The sequence below is a fragment of the Anastrepha ludens genome, chromosome 5, assembly GCF_028408465.1.
Source record: "Anastrepha ludens isolate Willacy chromosome 5, idAnaLude1.1, whole genome shotgun sequence".
NCBI classification, from domain to species: Eukaryota; Metazoa; Arthropoda; class Insecta; order Diptera; family Tephritidae; genus Anastrepha; species Anastrepha ludens.
Genome location: NC_071501.1, coordinates 4,157,372 through 4,175,057, shown reverse-complemented (window position 1 = coordinate 4,175,057; position 17,686 = coordinate 4,157,372). Strand labels below are relative to the sequence as shown.

Here is a 17,686-nt window from a genome sequence, read left to right as displayed (position 1 = left end):
TTATAATTTTTTCATCCTTCAAATTTGCAGACAAAGTATTAAATTAACATTTAATTTCCAGTTTATTAGTCGTTTTGCCCTTTAAGACAAGGCTAGGCTTGAGCTATACAAAATTCTTACTAGACAAATTAAGCTTCCGGAATATTTAGCTGGTCACAAAGGCATGCATGAATCAGGACCCTTGTACTATGTAAATGGGTGTGAGGGATCACCGAAACTACTTGCAATAGAACCCTACCTCTTCTTGGCGGTGGAACAGCACAGAATTAAAATATAGCTCGACAGAGAAAAGGAAACGAAGCCACCAGTAGATATCGGCATGATTCCATTTATGCTTGGATGCATAACCGAATTCTAAAGTTCGCTTTATAACTCCAGTGCAGCGCAACTATTGAATTTGCATTCATTTTTGGGAAATTCCATGTTGAAATAAATAATATTAGTTTGGGGAAAAGTCAATTACTTTCTCGGTAGGTGGCTGTAGTGATCGATATCTCGTAAAGTATCGATCAAACAAGGTAAGTTTATGCTCGTTGTTCAGGTGACTCCTGAAACTAATATATCACAACTCTGGCAACTTCTATAGGCTATACTACAGGGTGGCTGATGAAAGGAATTCTCTTTCGGCGTAGTTCTGGATAGAAAAATTCTTTCAGCATTTTCAAATAACGGTCTCCAGTAATCGTAACGGTGTGACCATTTTCTTCAAAAAAATAAGTCCCGACAATACAGCGTGAAGAAACCGCACACCACACTGTCCCGCGAAGAGGATGCAACTCCGTGTCGTGGAGTATCTGTGGGTTAGAAGTACTCCATATTCGACAATTTTGTTTGTTCACATTGCCGTTTAAATCGAAATGGGCCTCATCAGACATGAAAAGGCAGTTTAACATGTTTTGGTCTTCTTCCACCATTTGCAGGATCTTCTGGCAAAATTCCGAGCGAATCGGCAAGTCTGCTGCATTCAGTTTGTTAACCATTTGAATTTTGTAGGGAAATAAGTCTAAATCTTTGTGCATTATTGTTTGCAAAGACTGTCGGCTGACACCAAGTTGAGCAGATAAGCTTCTTGTTGAAACCCTTGGATTGCTTTGTATAGCTGCAGCTACAGCAGCGATCGTTTCCTCCGTCCGAACTGGTGGGTTTCGATGATAAGGCCTTCTTGCGACTGTTCCTTGCTCCGCAAAATTATTCACCAGTCTCATTATGGTCCATGTGCTCGGGGGATCGCCGCCAAACATCCGCCTGTACTCTCTCTGTACGAAAACTACGGACTCCAGTGCGTAATAGCGGCGGACTATCCAAATTCTTGTTTGCGTGTCCCAGTTATCCATTTTAATAAATTTTAAAGATCAATCTGCAAATTAAAACAAAAATGGAACAGATAACTTAAAAAGAAAAAAAGTTATTCAATTTTTTTTTGGTAGCGGCTTTCATCAGCCACCCTGTATTATAGAGACTAAATGTCTACACTTTGCATAACACGCTTTTTTCTTCCGCTTGAATTCTAATGAAAGAAAGTGAATTGAATTAAGGCTCTACATTTCATTAAGCCTATAATTCCTTACCGGAAAGCCACCTCAAAAGGTTTAAATACCGTGTAAGCCTGGGAGGTTCTGAAACTGAATAAATGGAAAGTTTTGAAAATTCTGACTGGTATCCAAATCAGTTTACATAGACTATAAAGTCATCTGTACTGGCACAGGATACTTATGTCCTTTTTGGTTGGATGGATAACGCCAATGGAGCAAAAAACATGTTAAAAACATTACAAGAAATTTCGAAACAATAGCTGCTGGGGTTTCTTGAAGTTGGTCCTAACAAAATAACAGGAAGATTCAGAAAAGCGACAGAAGGATAAAGCAGGACGGAATAACCACGCCAAAATCTCTATAAAACTTTAGTTTTTTAAGGGGGGAAACCGGCTTAGGAGGCCAAAATTTTGATGTTTTTCGAGAATTTTTTGAACAAAGAAGGAATAATCAGAAATTGTTTAAGTTTAGAGGATATTTTATTTACATTTTTAGGAACACTTTTACATTTTTTTGAAGCTATTTTCACGGGAAATAGTGGCGTTAGAGCGTACTGTCCATGGACGATCGCCATCCGAGTGTCTTGCTGGTGGGAATTCCTGAAGTTGCAATTTTTCGCTGAAACCAACAGCAATTTTTCTTTATTAACAACATATTTCCTAAGAATATGAACCTAATTGTGGTAAAAAAATATTGAAAATTGCATGTTTTTGAGCGGCTGGAACACAAAGTAGTTTTTTTATACCATATTTTTCATCTCTTTTGCTTAAAAAACCATATTTTAAATAATAATATGGGTTATACAATAGGTGCGCTTCAACTTTTTTCCGATAGGGAGGGCGAACGACGCACTATTTTTTATTTTTCGCTTGTCATTTGTAAACTTCATTAGTATACATTTCATCATGGAACGCTACACACTTGAGCAACGATTGCAAATCGTGCAAATTTTTTATGAAAATAATCGTTCTGTTGCTGCTACTTTAAGAGCATTACGGCCATTTTACGGTCCATTTAACAAGCCGTCCCGTTTTGGGGTTATGTGTCTACAGTAACAAGCCGGCGACGATTTGTGAGCTCAGAGCCAATATTGAACGCGAAATTGCTGGAATTTCGGCCGATTTATGCAAAAGAGTGGTCGAAAATTGGGTTCAGCGATTGGACTTCGTAAAACGTGCACGCGGTGGTCATGCAAAAGAAATCGAATTTCATACTTAAATGTATATGTTCAAACTCGATAATAAAAAAAAAATTAGTTAAAAAAGTCAAACCGTTTGTGTTTTATTCAAAAAAGTTCAAAAGTTGAAGCGCTCTTACTGAAAAACCCTATATAATCCCAAAATTAGGTTCATATAGATTAGAATTGAATAAAGAAAAAATCCCAAAAAATTCTAGAACGATTGGTCGATAACTTTTTAAGCTAGAATTCCCACCAGTTGAAAAAAGTAGTTTCGAGACAAACGTCGTTCTAACTAACGCGCGCTACGGTGCGGAACCGACGGGCGGTCACTTAAGTGCTCATAGAATCGGGAATAATGCGATTTTCGCTTTAAAATTTTTACCACATATTCTTGAGTAGCTATACTAACGATTTATGCAATAAAAAAAAACGAATTGTTGATCGATCTATGTAAATCGGTTTCCCCCCTTTAATAGCTACCAGCCCGAAAAATATGAAGGAGTAAGTCATATCATTAAAAATAAATTCAACATCTAATCTACCCGAATAAATTGTCACCCTATTAAAAATAGATAAATTTATAACGATTTAAAGCTAACCCTATTTTTCATTCATTCGGAATCGGCCACATATCGTCGACATACCCCGTCAAAGATTATCTATAAAGCAACTTTGCAGGTGGAAAATCAGTACATAATTGCCCAATTGGCCTAAAATGATAAATAGTTTTGATATATACATAGAAAAAAGTTTATGTTTAAACAAAATCTATATTTTATATGACAAGAATTCAATTGTCAACTGAGAGTTTATTTATTTATTTATTGTCTTTGAATGGATACATTCTTACAGACTATATTAAGCTAATATACAATAGTTTAGTAGTATACTAAGAAAAGAACGATTTAAGATGATTGACTAAGATGCCATACGGCCATGTAAAATCAGCACCAGAAGAATTGAAAAACATATTTAAATCTGCACATGCCCTAGGAATCGGAGCATTCACCCCATAGTTGGTTCTCGAGACGCCAATTTTAAAGGTTTCATACTGTCGGAGCCTCATATTGGGCTTATTAAATTGAATTTTACTTAAAAGGGAAGAACAATCAATAGATCCAGAAATGATACGAATAATAAATGAGCACGATAGAATAGATCGTCTGCTATCAAGTGGTTTTAAGTCAATTAATAAACATCGAGAGCGGTACGATGGTACAGGTTCAGAAAAGTTTAAAGATCGGAGCGCAAAACGAAGAAAGACTTTCTGAACTCTCTCAATCCGATTAGACAGACCTATTTCGTACGGTCTCCAAATAATAGCGGCATACTCTAATCTTGATCTAACAAAAGCACAATACAATGTTTTGAGAGTGTGTGGGTTGGTCACTAAGTTGATCACTAAGCGCTTATGCTGATGATTATGTTGCCTTAAGCTTGGGCTTCCTCAGACTTTGAAACCCCAAATTGCTAGAAGAGTATATCTAATTCATAAAATAATTATGTATGCATGTATAAATAAACCAAATCGGCATGACGAGCTGATCGCACTGCAAAAATCCACACACACATCTCTCAAGCGACTAAATGAATTGGTGGGTGCAACTAAAATCGATTTATATTGACTAGCTAAAAAATCTCTTCACAACTGTATGTGTATATGTGTGACGTTAAGTATTGATACATATGCCCACACACATACGTAGACAAGCAAATATTTTGCATTTATTTTGCATTCCAGCTCAAATCATTCCAAATTTACAGGTATATAAATACTACAAATGGATCAACAAATAAACAAATATAAATTTACAAATGTATATCGGCGCTACTCAGAGTTATAGAGCAGACACTTTGTTTATTTGTATGTGTATGCCATATTTTTTAATGCCGCCTTGTATTTCTAATATATGGAACATCTGTACAGCCAGCGAAAAAAATATAGCACTTCAGCATTTTGAACAGTTTTGATTTTTTTTTTTTTTTTGTTTACTTTCTACAGATCATTATATATTTTTATAAAAGTATCTCTCATTGTCCAACCAAAAACCAAATAAGTATAAATTACAAACCGTATAAAAAAACTTAAAAAATTTGGCAAAATTTCATCAAAAGTTCAAAATTCTTAATCAGAAATGAAAAAAAAAAATGAGTAGACCGCTTTCTAGCCCATTAAGTTTCTTCTAGTCCAGGAATTTTCGTAAAGTGCATCATTAGAGTTTCTAGAAAATGCCATTCATTTTTATAATTTTTTTTCTTGATGAAGTTGGCCATTTTCTCCACAAAACAAAATCTACCACATTTTTATTTTATATGCAGAAAGCACGGAGCACCGGTAGGGATAAAAATTATCAAAAATCAAGGACAACTTCGAGCCACTTGAAGGAGGTGAGATGAAAGAGAAAGACCGATGGGATACAGGAAGAGGGCGCGGAGAGGTAGTGCTGAGATGGCTAAGAGTGTGTGGTTTTACGAACGACTATGCTGCGTTTGCGTCAACCGCTTTGTGCAGCTGATGGAATTCATCAGATTTTTAATGTGAGCGCCAGCTATATCAGTAGGCGCGGCAAAGACGTAAGAGCCAAGTTGCCTGGAGCTTAGCTCCGCCAGAGCAGGGCAGCTAAGGAGAAGTTGCTTAGATGATTCCATCTCATCCTCCATACATGCAACGCAAAAATGACTCGAGGTGATTCCAAGTCTCACAGCATGCATTCCTCGCGCATAGTGACCTGTGAGAAAACCCACGAGAGCTGATATTTTCTCAAACTCAGAAGCTCGCCCGAGCGCCCCGGTCCACACGTGGCCAGAAGATTTCGCGGCCTTACAAGTTTGTGTACTTGCCCAACGCTCGTTGAGTTGGCGCGACGCCCATCTTTCCAGGAGCAGAGCGCAGGTAGTCAGGGGGATCCCAATTCTCTCCCTTCGCGGTGCTATAAAACTGCGTACTAATTTTTTTCTGATTAAAATTTTTTAAAATTTTCAAGAGAATTTGTCCAGTTTTTCTAACATTATCCGATGTCTGAAATTTGGATCTCTCTGTCCTTCATTATAGAATACATTACATTTGTATAAGAAATGATTTCAATTAAAACAAAAATGGTCAAAACTTGTCAAAATGTTGAGGTGTTATTTTTGCTTCGCGGGCTGTATGCGCGTTTAGGTTCACACACATTCACCAATAAATATCTTCTCCCATCCGTCACTCATTTGTACTGCTTTTATTGACATAATTCTTATTGAATTTTATAATTAGCATTCCAGCAAAAATACAAGCTCTAGCTCGTCAAATTCCGTTCAATTGGCGAACGATTTAAGTACAAGTCAAAAATTTCTGGAAATGTTTATTGTTAGGAAAAGCTTATGAGCTGTGACGTTCACTACAAAGTAAATCAAAAAAAAAAAAAAAACAATTACAAAGAAGAAAACATAAATAACAAAATAAGAAAAATTTAAAATTGGCAGAAATGCATGAAACAGCTGAGTGGTCGTGAACTTTTGCTTCACAATAATGACTTGAACGAGGCGTTTTTCTCAAAAGATGTTCAATTTTCACGGTCATATTTGGCAACAAGGAAGCAAAAAAAAAAAAAAAAACGAATCTTTTAAAAAAAGTTTCAATAAAATATTGTGCGAAAAGCAATATCGTTTGCCTTTGGCGGCTGCAAAGAGCCGGTTGACGAGATTGCTTGTATTGGGCGTAGCGGCCATTAATAGACTGCTTGTTCGTTCTCTATTGTTCTGAGACATATGAAATCAAGTAAGAGGGAAACGTCTTTAGTAATAAAAAGCAACGGCAAGCCTCAAAGGGCACTCGGCCATGTAATAGCTTTATTACCTCCATTTAGAGAAAAATATTAGGAACAGGGAATAAAAATATAAACTTCCCCGAAAGGTGTGCAAATTACGTGTGTTGTATTATCCCTTATGCTCAAAGAATGTATCCATTTAATTTATACATTTTTGAATCAAATTTTGAATTTGTAAATAAGATTTCCAAAATTTCACTACAACCTCGTTACTTATACGCCCCGTTGCCCAATATTTTTCATACCTATAAAGAGGAATAAGTAGAATAGGTCAGGGTGCCGCAAGTTTCTAGTAAGGATATTGGAACTATCCTACTTAGAAAATCGTGACAACCACATCCTCCGTTAGGACTTTTAGAATAAATGAACAGGGGAAATATTTTCATCTGTCTGAATTGATTCTAACTTTAAGAACAAACACCAAGAGTTTTCGGTTGGAATCCCTTGATGGATATTAGTAAGTCCGCGTTTATAAAGGGTAACTTTTATTGCTTCAACACGTTACTTGTGACGCTTGTGTTCTGTCAACACCCTTTGTGCTCTACTTTTTCTCAATTTTTCTGTTAGCTGTATCCCAAAAACTTACCATTGTAAAGTGTGTGAAAACGACGGGAACATCAAAAGAGAATTTCTAAAGTTGATGTAACCAAAGTCGCTCTGTATGAACGTGATCTTTCTAAACTTTTCTTATGTACATACATATATTAGAAAAAAGAGTTGGCGACATTGAATATAGTGAGTTACACCAGTTTTATGAGGTGTAGCCAAGGATGATAGATTTACAAGGTTTGGCCAATAACTATGGTGAACAGTAAATTTGTGGGGGTACTTCGGCTGCCACTTAACCGGGAATTCGGCAGACGAATTCTGCGCGATCGTTTCAAATGTATTCACACACTCGCCAAATCAATCACTAACACACTCGCAGTTTTTTCGTAAACAATACCGATTCATAACCCCGGCTTTCTCAGACCATCAGCTGATTTGGTCAAATTCGCTGAGAGCCGGATAACGGTATGTTATTGGTCTCACTTTCTCAATTCATGTTATGACTTGCGCCGAATCTTTGTTGTTGCTTTCACATGCAAATTTTTCGCCAAACGAGCAGAGCCAAAAAATAAGTATTTGGCGGGAATAGAAGTGGTGAATCGTAGCAGCCTATTGCTTCATAGACTGAAATAAATAATAATAAGAAGAAAATAAGTATTTCATATTCATATTCAGGGGCACCCTATTACACACCCAGCCAAAGAGTAAATTGATTGATAGCCCCATGCCTATAAGTATGCTATAAATTTATAAGTGTGGCACGTTCCGCCTAAATACCTGCATAAAGAAAAGTGTAGGTCGTAGAAAAGCATGATAATCAAGCCGCTGAGTGCTCAAATTTGTGGTGAAAACGAACTCAGTAGGTCGAAAGCAAAACTAGATGAGAGAAAGAGCGAGAGCGCGACACCAAATTGAGTTAAAATTGCTTGGCAGACATACCCATACGCCGGTAGCGCCTTAGAAAATATAATAGATTCATGTTTATGTGCGTGTGTGTGTGTATGCGCCGTCTACCGGCAATTATTTCTAAGCACGAGACTTTCACACCAACTGACAACACGCTGAAGAGATAACATATACAATTTCGTCAATTGCGTGCATGGCTGCCAATTAAATTTTTTATTTACTATTTGTGTTTTTGTTTTTCGTCGCCCCTGCAGGCGTAGCGCGAATAAATTTCTACTCTGTTTGGCGGAATTGGGGTAAGCGAATATTATTATACAATACCAGAATGCGTGGCCGTGCTCATTGACATTAAGCGCAGCGATTGATAGGCGCCGCTTGTGGAGCAGACCTTTGTCTGTCTCAATTGCGGTGTCATTCACTTTGCTATCAATCAAATTGTGACTAATCGTGGGTCAATTTAGTGGACTTGCGCGGGGTAAGCCGCATTAAACACAATTATTACCTGCCACGTGGGCTTCACGGCCTCTCTCGCTCTCTGAAATTGCATTTCACGTACTTTTTGTTGTTCCTTTCACAATTTGTTGCTAGTTTTGACGTATACATAGCATTTCATAAACAATTTGGCTTGTACGTTTTTCACACCCCACTACATAGTTTCGTCAGTAAATATCGGCAATTGTATTTCGCGATTGCTTTTTCCCTAGTAGCTGCTCTCTGCGACATTGAAACCTCTGGAAAGCTTTGTAAATTAATTGCTCGGAATGCTTAAGTGACTAACAATAGGTGACAAGCACAGACGCTGTGACGTGCATGCTTAAGAATTGCGGCACTTGTGACTCCAGAACTCAAAAGCGAATTCAATTGAAAGTCTCCATAGCGAATTTCTAATGTATGCGTGCATGTGTGTGTGTGTATCTTAAAAAGTATTATTGTTTACTTAGGTATCTGTTTGCTCGTTTAGAAGTATGAATTTCTCTGTTGTTTGCAAAGATTATCAGACGCGTTGGCAAACGTGAGCGCTACTCACGCGATTCAACGGTGGCGTGTCTGTTGCCAGGAAATATTTGTTTAGTGTGATCGCTTGTCATTCGTAAACTTCATTAGTATACATTTCATCATTGAATGCTACACACTTGAGCAACGATTGCAAATCCTGCAAATTTTTTATGAAAATTTATAAATTTTCCAAAAAATCATCTTCAGTGATGAAGCTCACTTTTGGCTCAATGGCTTTGTCAACAAGCAAAATATGCGTTACTGGGCAGAAAGCAATCCACACGTGATTCATGAGGCACCGTTGCATCCCGAAAAAATCACTGTTTGGTGCGGTTTACATGCCGGCGGCGTAATTGGCCCATATTTTTTCGTTGATGAGAACGATCGCCACGTTACTGTGAATGGAAATCGATACCGCGACATGATAAACGATTATTTTTGGCCGCAATTGAATGGTATGGACTTAGACGACATGTGGTTTCAACAGGACGGGGCCACAAGCCACACAGCACACGCTACAATTGATTTGTTGAAGAGTAAGTTCGATGAGCGCATTATTTCCAGAAATGGACCGGTCGAATGGCCGCCGCGCTCGTGTGATTTGACGCCTCTAGACTATTTTCGTTGGGGTTATGTGAAGTCATTGGTCTACGGTAACAAGCCGGCGACGATTTGTGAGCTCAGAGCCAATATTGAACGCGAAATTGCTGGAATTTCGGCCGATTTATGCAAAAGAGTGGACGAAAATTGGGTTCAACGATTGGACTTCGTAAAACGTGCACGCGGTGGTCATGCAAAAGAAATCGAATTTCATACTTAAATGTATATGTATATATCAAGTTAAAAAAGTCAAACCGTTTGTGTTTTATTCAAAAAAAAAGTTGAAGCGCTCTTACTGAAAAACGCTTTATATTCGGATTCTCAAATTTCAAATCCTAGTTTTTCCAAATAGTGAGTAGTATTTTTTGATGAATGCCAATACCAACTAGCGCTTACATTATTTTCTGGTTATTTGGTCGAGCTTCTTAACTAATAGAGGAGCCTACAGTTTTATGTCTAAACCTATGACGGGCCTTAAAGGGAGATTCGAATGCAGAGTCAAGTTTCGTATAAATGTGAAGTAATGCAAATAAATAGTTCTCATCAAGCCACAACATACTATAACGAGAATTTGTGTTTATTTTTTTTATTTTTAGACATTTTTTTCTGTTTACTTTAGTTGTTTAGTTTTTAGTTAATACAGCTAAATTTTATGTCGTACTAAAGCCAATTTTAACACAGCGGATGAGCGCCAGTCTGCGTGTATGATTAATTAATAGAAAATATACTAAAAAATTACTTAAAGGATTAAAAATAAAACTACAAAAGCACCGGTGGCAGAGATTGCCAGCTCACGTGGCATTTCTGTCGCCACTTTGGCAAATCGACAAGAATTTGAATAATGAATTGAAAACAGCGAACTATGAAGAAGAGGTTCCGGGTGCTGACAGAATGTTACTTCTACGAGCAAACGAGAGGGTCGAAATAGCACCAAATCATTGTCTGAATGCAAACAGGAATGAAATGATTGAAAAAATTTAAAGAATTAATAAAAAAAAACGAATTAAATAAAGTAAAGATATATTAAATTAATTAAATAAAACTCTATAAAAATAAATAAAAAAATTTTGAAAATAAATAGAAAAAATTTATTTAAATAAAATAAAATGATACGAATTAAAATAAGCGAAGTAAAATTAAATTAAACAGAATTAAAAATAACATAAAGGAAATAAAAAGCAAAAAAGTATCATACGAATAATCAGAATCAATAAAAATAAAAATCAGAATTAATTAAAATAAAATGAAGTGGAGTACATCAAATAAATAGAAGAAAATTAAATTAAAAATAAGAAATGGATAATAAAATAAAATTTAAAAAAACATAAAAAAACAAAAGTTTTAAATGTAATTTATTTACAATAAAACAAATTTACAAAAATGATTAAAAAAATTACTAAAATAAAATAAATGTTTTAAATGAAATAAAGTAAAATAAAATAAAGGAAAATTTAAAATAAGGTAAATCAAAAAAAAGAACAAGAAAAATACAAAAATAATCTAATTAAAATAAAAGAATATAAAACATTTCACAAATTTATATGTGGTAAAATATAATAATAAAAAACAAAAAATAAATTGAAATAAAATAAAATCAAATGGAAAGTAAATAAAATCAATTGAACTAAAAAAAATGCAATAAAATTCTGAAATCAAAAAAAAGGAAATGGTACAAATTAAAATAAAATTAAATGAAGTAAAATAAAATATATTTGGCTAGTTTAGAAATACGATAAAGTAAATAAAAACTATAAAAAACTATAGTAAAAAGATAAAAAAAATTTAAAAAATAAAAATTAATTAAATTGATATAAAACAAAAAAAAAAAAACTTTACAAAAAGTTCATTTAAATAAAATAAAATAAAACGATATTAATTGAAATAAAATTAAATTAAAAATAAGATTGAAAACAATTCATAAAATAAGAAAAAATTTGAAGAAATAATATGTATTTAGAAATCATATCAAGAAAATCAAATGAAATGTGGCAGAATAAAAAATAGTAATAATAAATAAATTTAATTAAAATTATATTAGATGCCCAACTAAATTCTCTTTGTTTTTTTATGAAAATATGGTTACAAGTGAATCATTGAAAGTATTGCCCATCACTGGCTGCTACTTTTTCCCATCTTTCTGGCAGATCTCGTATACCGTCGCGGTAAAACTGTTCACCTTTTGAGGCTGTCCACGGATTAAGCCATTTTTTGATGTCTTCATATGAATGGAACTGCTGGTCAATAAAAATAGGAACAGGTTATAATCGGACCGCGCAATCTCTGGAGAATATGGCGGGTGGGGCTGCATTTCTCATTTCAGTGCTTCCAGGTAGGTTTTAACTGGTTTGGCAATGAGAGGCCGAGCGTTGTCATACTGTAGAATAACTTTTTTATGCCTCTCCGCATATTGCGGCCACTTTTCGCGCAGTGCTCGGCTCAATCGCATCAATTGAAGTCGATACTGATCCCCAGTGATGATTTCGCTTGGTTTTAACAGTTCATAATAAATAACACAAACTTGGTCTCACCAAACACGTAGCATAACCTTCGCAGCGTGAACATTCGGCCGAGGCGACGACTTAGAAGCGTGACCGGGCAGTCCCTTGACTTTATTTTCTTTGGATTGCTGTAATGAATCCATTATTCATCACCCGTCAAGATGCGATGAAGAAAACCCTTCCTTTTTTGCCGCTGGATCAGTTGTTTACAGGCGAGAAAACGACGTTCAACATCCCTTGGTTTTAACTCATAAGGAACCCAAGTCCCCTGTTTCTGAATCATTCCCAAAGCATGCCATCGCTTGAAAATGGATTGGCCGGTAACTCTTAATAGCAAGCTCTTCTTGCGTTTGACACGGATCCTCGTTGAGCAATGCCTCCAATTCAGCGTCTTCGAAGGTTTTTGGCCTTCCTTCACGCGGACGGTCGTCACCATTAAAATCACCGACTTTGAAGCGACGGAACCCATCTCGGCGCGTTGTTTCACTTAAAGCAGCATATCCTGAACTTAGCGCAGCATGAACTTTTTGTAGGTCTCAATACGCTTCAGCCACCGTTTTTTTTCGAATGAAAGAGAAAAATCAACACTTCCCGCAAATTACGATTAGTCGGCACAAAATCAGACATTTTCAAAAAACCAAAAGTATATGACACCAAAACAAAATCAGTAATGGGTCGAAGCAGTTTGTTTACCATATTTCTAAGCTTGGTTTATAACGTCAAGATTATGTTAGAATCGACTAGCACACACTGCTGCCGGCATCTGTTGACAAACAGCGGAAACTCAGTTGCGCACCTAATACAAAATAGAGAAGTTTGTAAAAAAATAATTAAATTAAAAGAAAAAAGCAAAATTTAAAAAATTATTTAAAAAAAAAAATTAAAAAAAATTCGAACTTTTCAATTAAAATTTGTTATAGCAAATTGGAAGTTCGAAGTGAAAATTTTTCTGCGGGGTGGGTGTTTTTCTCCATGTAACAAATGCTAAAGTTTTTTTATGTAGAGAAAAGTATTCCTTTAACTCCTGGTGGAGCATAGGGCGTCAATTAAAATAAAATTAAAATTAAATAAAATAAAAAAAAATTATTAAAAATAAGCGAAAAAAATAATAAATAAATAAATAAAATTAATTAAAATATATAAACTAAAATTAATAATTAATAAATAAATTGAATATTTTCGGTGCACAATAATGACTATACATTAGGCCGGGTCGATTTGTGGGGAGGCAAAAAAATCGCCCATTGCTCTGTGAAAATCATATTCTAGGGATCAAAATAAGAAACTTTGCCGAAGGAACCATACCTCTAAAACGAATTCTGGTGTCCAATTTGGGTCGAACTTTTTAGTTTCTTTTCTCATGTATGTTAAAGGCCAAAAATGGTGATATTTTGAAATGATTGTATGAGGAATCCCCCAGAGGAGTTCCAGGGGGTGTGCCACTGGCATGGGTGGATCGGTCGTCCAAAGTTAGTGGGGGTCGGTCATACATTTGGACTCGATTGGAGCACTCTAAATGGGTCAAAGTGGGATTTTTCGTTCGACCCAAATTGGGGGACATCAGAATTCGTTTTAGAGGTATGGTTCCTTCGGCAAAGTTTCTTATTTTGATCCCTAGAATACGATTTTCACAGAGCGATGAGCGATTTTTAAATCGACCCGCCCTACTATATATATATAGATGTCGAGCATAGGGCGTAATGACTTGCGCAAACGCAATTTAATTAGAAAATAAAAACTATTTCCAGAAAAAGTTTTACTGTAATTGCCGTTTACATTACAAATATGAATATTATTACTGAATCAGTTATCTTCACAAAGGAATGCAATAAGCCACTCACTCATTACCAGGCCATCTGGTCTGGATGTGCTTTTCCCAGCGCAAGCAATGTGGGCCCAACGAAGGTTAATAAACTTTTCCTTCAATGTTAAGTGTGGCAGTATTTCAAATACAAATTACTATTTTCAAACGAACAAGATTAGCTAAACGCAACTATTTATTTATATGTGTCATGCACTTGAACTGCTTTTAGCGGTGAAGTGAAGTGAAAATTCTTATTCATTACATAGTATGAATGTGCGCTGTGGGTTGCGCGTGTAACGGATACTGAAGACAATGAATGGTAAAAAATATGAAATTAAAAATTTAAAATAATAAAACCTAAAAATACGTACTGAAATTTTGTTTTAATTGATTTAATTACCATAAATTTAATTGATACTGAGGGAGAGCAACCGCATTTTAGTCTTAATTTAAATTTAATATGCATAAGTACTTTATACGTATATTTAGTCCTCATATATATTTACACTTACATACATCTCAAGACTCAGTATTTAACGCAAATGCCGATACTCGTTTATAGCTTATCATTCTTTGCTTCTGCTAAGTCAGTAGTAAATTCGAGCAAAGATACTTTAATTCAACCCTGCTTTACGAGCCTAGACAACACTTTATAAGGCACTTGAAAGTATTTATAAACGGCGTAGCACCAACACTTTTACTCATATGCAGGGTGTTAAAATCCACTTTAATTTATTTGCTTCCAGAATTCATAACTAGCAAAAATATATGTATGTATGAAATAGAGACTTGTATACCCACTACCATTTTTTTATTATTCTTATTTTTTCTTTATAAGCCCACTAAAGACTACTCCCGCTGTTTATGTACAACCATTTAGGAGATATTTCTACAAATTCTTAGATGGTGACACATCAATAGGGACATAACATTTTTTTATTGAAATTTTAAGGCAACACTAAATATTGCATTTTATAATTTAAAATTTTGAAGCGTCACTCCAGCAACGTTGTCAATTGAAGTACTCAGTGAACGCCAAAAGTGTAGATGGATTGGTCAGACTCTAGACAAAGACGAAAAATGCAATGCTCGAGAGGCACTGGAGTTGAATCCTCTTGCGAATGCTAATTGTAAAGCCTGGTAGACTAAGCTAAACTTGGAAAGAGAAGCTAGAAGTATTAGGAAAAATCAAAGTATTTACATTGCCAAGAATCGCTCAAAATGGCGCGCAGGTGTGGTTGATGCCCTATATCCGAAGAGAAATTGAGCACCAGAAGAAGAGGATAATAATTCGGTATCGTTGGTACCAACTTTCGTTCGTGATAATAGGCCCATCAGAGAGACTGTGTATAATATCATGCATAATTTTAGTCAGTGTATTTACAGTGACACAGATGATGGTTGGGAGTCTCTCAGTCCACATGGGAACGAATTTTGCATTAACATCCTAGCAGTCGTCATTACAAGATCACACAAATTCAGGAAGTGAAACCTTTCGACCATTTGAAGCGCCAAAACGAATCAATTTGGACTCCGCAAAAGTTGTGTTGTATGTCTGCCGGACATACTTACTTGACTGCCTTGAGAAAAAAAATGTCTCCAATTCATCAAAATTAGTTAAACCGAAATTGTTTTTTTCAGAGCGGGTTGCAATATGCGAGTACCAAGTTTTGGAAAGGTTAGATGACTTATACTGAGTTCTTATTTTTCCTGCTAACTGTCGCTAATTAGGAACAGTTGAAGCAAATCCCTGTCCAACTTGGCCTTTTTAACGTAGTAAAGGGCACTCTTTCTCTGCCACCTCCAGTAGCTTCGGCATTCAATACTTTGCGAGTTGTAGTATTTTAATATATCTTGCCAGAGCTCTTCGTAGTCCGAAGTTCTTCTGGTCTGGGTTGGTCTCTCAAAATCTCTTTATACTCGAAATGCTGCTATTACTAGAGCCTTAATTGAGTTTAATAAAATCTCTAAATTATTTGAAATAGCCCTTTCATTTTCAAAAGATGCGTATTGAAATTTTTGAATATTTATTGTAAATTGTTTAATTGTACTCCCTTTTTTATGCCTTTTAACTATAAAATATGTGCTCTTAGCCTATATGAATCTATTATATTCATTGGCCTAGTAAATAAATAAATAATCTGGGCACAAATTTGCTGTAGTAAATTTTTTACACCATCAGTCTTTTGGGCGGCGAATACCAGCAATTGTACGCTAGTCAGTTCTCCTACTCGGCCGGGTTACAGAATCGACTTTCTAAAAGAAGTAATGACTTTTCTTTTGTAGTTTCAGGAACGATGAGAAAGGGTCAAGCGTGGCACATTTTGTCTTGCCCTATTGGAAGGTTTATAGTTTTTTGCAAATCATATTTGACACTTGTGAACCAGACAGCTGCAGTATACAAACAGACAGACAATGGATCGCGTTAAGGTCAAAATAAAAATATCCATTACTCAAAGTCATTTTGTTTCTATTTGATGGATGATTAACTTTGCGCCACCTTATGTAATACAGAAGAAAAAATGTTGACGACAATCTTGGAGACTTTTCTATCGATAACTAAAATAGCAAGCGACACACACATATGGCAGTGCGAGAAACCTTTAGCCTGATCTCGACCATAGGTTAGGTTAGGTTAGCCCGGTTGGCAATAAGCCGCGCATAGACCTTTTGGTCCCTCGCGATACCAGATGGAGACCGACCTCTATGAATACCTGAAGTAGACATCACGTAGGATGTCAGCGCTTTTGGCGAATCTAAGTAGGGCTGGGAGCTCCGCTTTTGAGACGTCTTCCAGATCCTCAAACAGTGGGGCTCCCAGGCATCTTAGTCGCGTTGGAGGTGTTCTAAAGTCTCCTCAACATCCTCTCTGCATTTTCTGCATTTGTCCGTGTTAGCAATCCCTATCTTGTACGCATATGCAGCCAATAGATTGTAGCCTGTTAGCATACCTATGATAGTTCTGCATTCCTTTCGCGAAAGCGTAAGTACGAATGGAGTCAGTTTTTTGTCGTTAGTTCTACACATGACTTTTGCTGTTTTGCATGTGGTCAAGTTAGTCCACCTAGCTTCCACTTGCCTTTTCATGTGGTCGTCCATTTCGTTGTGTTTAGCGGTTTTGGTATGTCGTTTTCTTGTTCAAATGGTACCTCACAGCACTTTTTGCTATCTCATCTACTATTTCGTTTCCTATAATGCCTTTGTGACCAGGTACACAGTAGATATGCAGCCTATTGTTTCCGGCTAGCCTTTCTATGGCCTCCCTGCTCCGTCGAACATTTTTGGACTTAATACAATATGAGCTTATTGCTCTTATTGCTGCTTGACTGTCCACGTATATATTGATCTCGACCATAAATATTATTATTTTTATAAATACCTCAAACGTAACGCCACATAGCGGATCAAATGGTAAACCAAGTGTCTACGAGACTAGATGTCTGGAATAAACCTAAAATATTTCAGTGAAGTTCAGTCACTAGTTTTTGAGCCATTTAATAGCCATAAAAATTGCTATAATTTTTCTGGCACATTAAATACACACACACACACACATACGTGCTTTATTTGACAGTGTGACATTACACAAAACCAAAGCCAACAATTTCAAAATTTCCTTCGTTATGATAATTAAATTGTTTCGGCTTTAATTTGTTTTGCTTCGCTGCCAGCAACTCATTTATGTGGATGGTCGACCACATAATTTATTTAATATGTTAATAAATTACAAATTTGATGAATGAATTTGAGCCTCAGGCGATTTGCTTGTGCTAAATACACAAATAAAACAACAAACAGCTACTTTGTAGAGCAAA

At 35.9% G+C, this 17,686-nt stretch overlaps 1 protein-coding gene across 3 annotated transcripts in view; it reads right to left on the bottom strand.

Annotated features, from left to right (window-relative positions):
* The window catches only part of LOC128862885 (cGMP-dependent protein kinase, isozyme 1), a 108,336-nt gene that overhangs the window by 28,618 nt on the left and 62,032 nt on the right, over window positions 1–17,686 (bottom strand). The window lies entirely within an intron of this gene.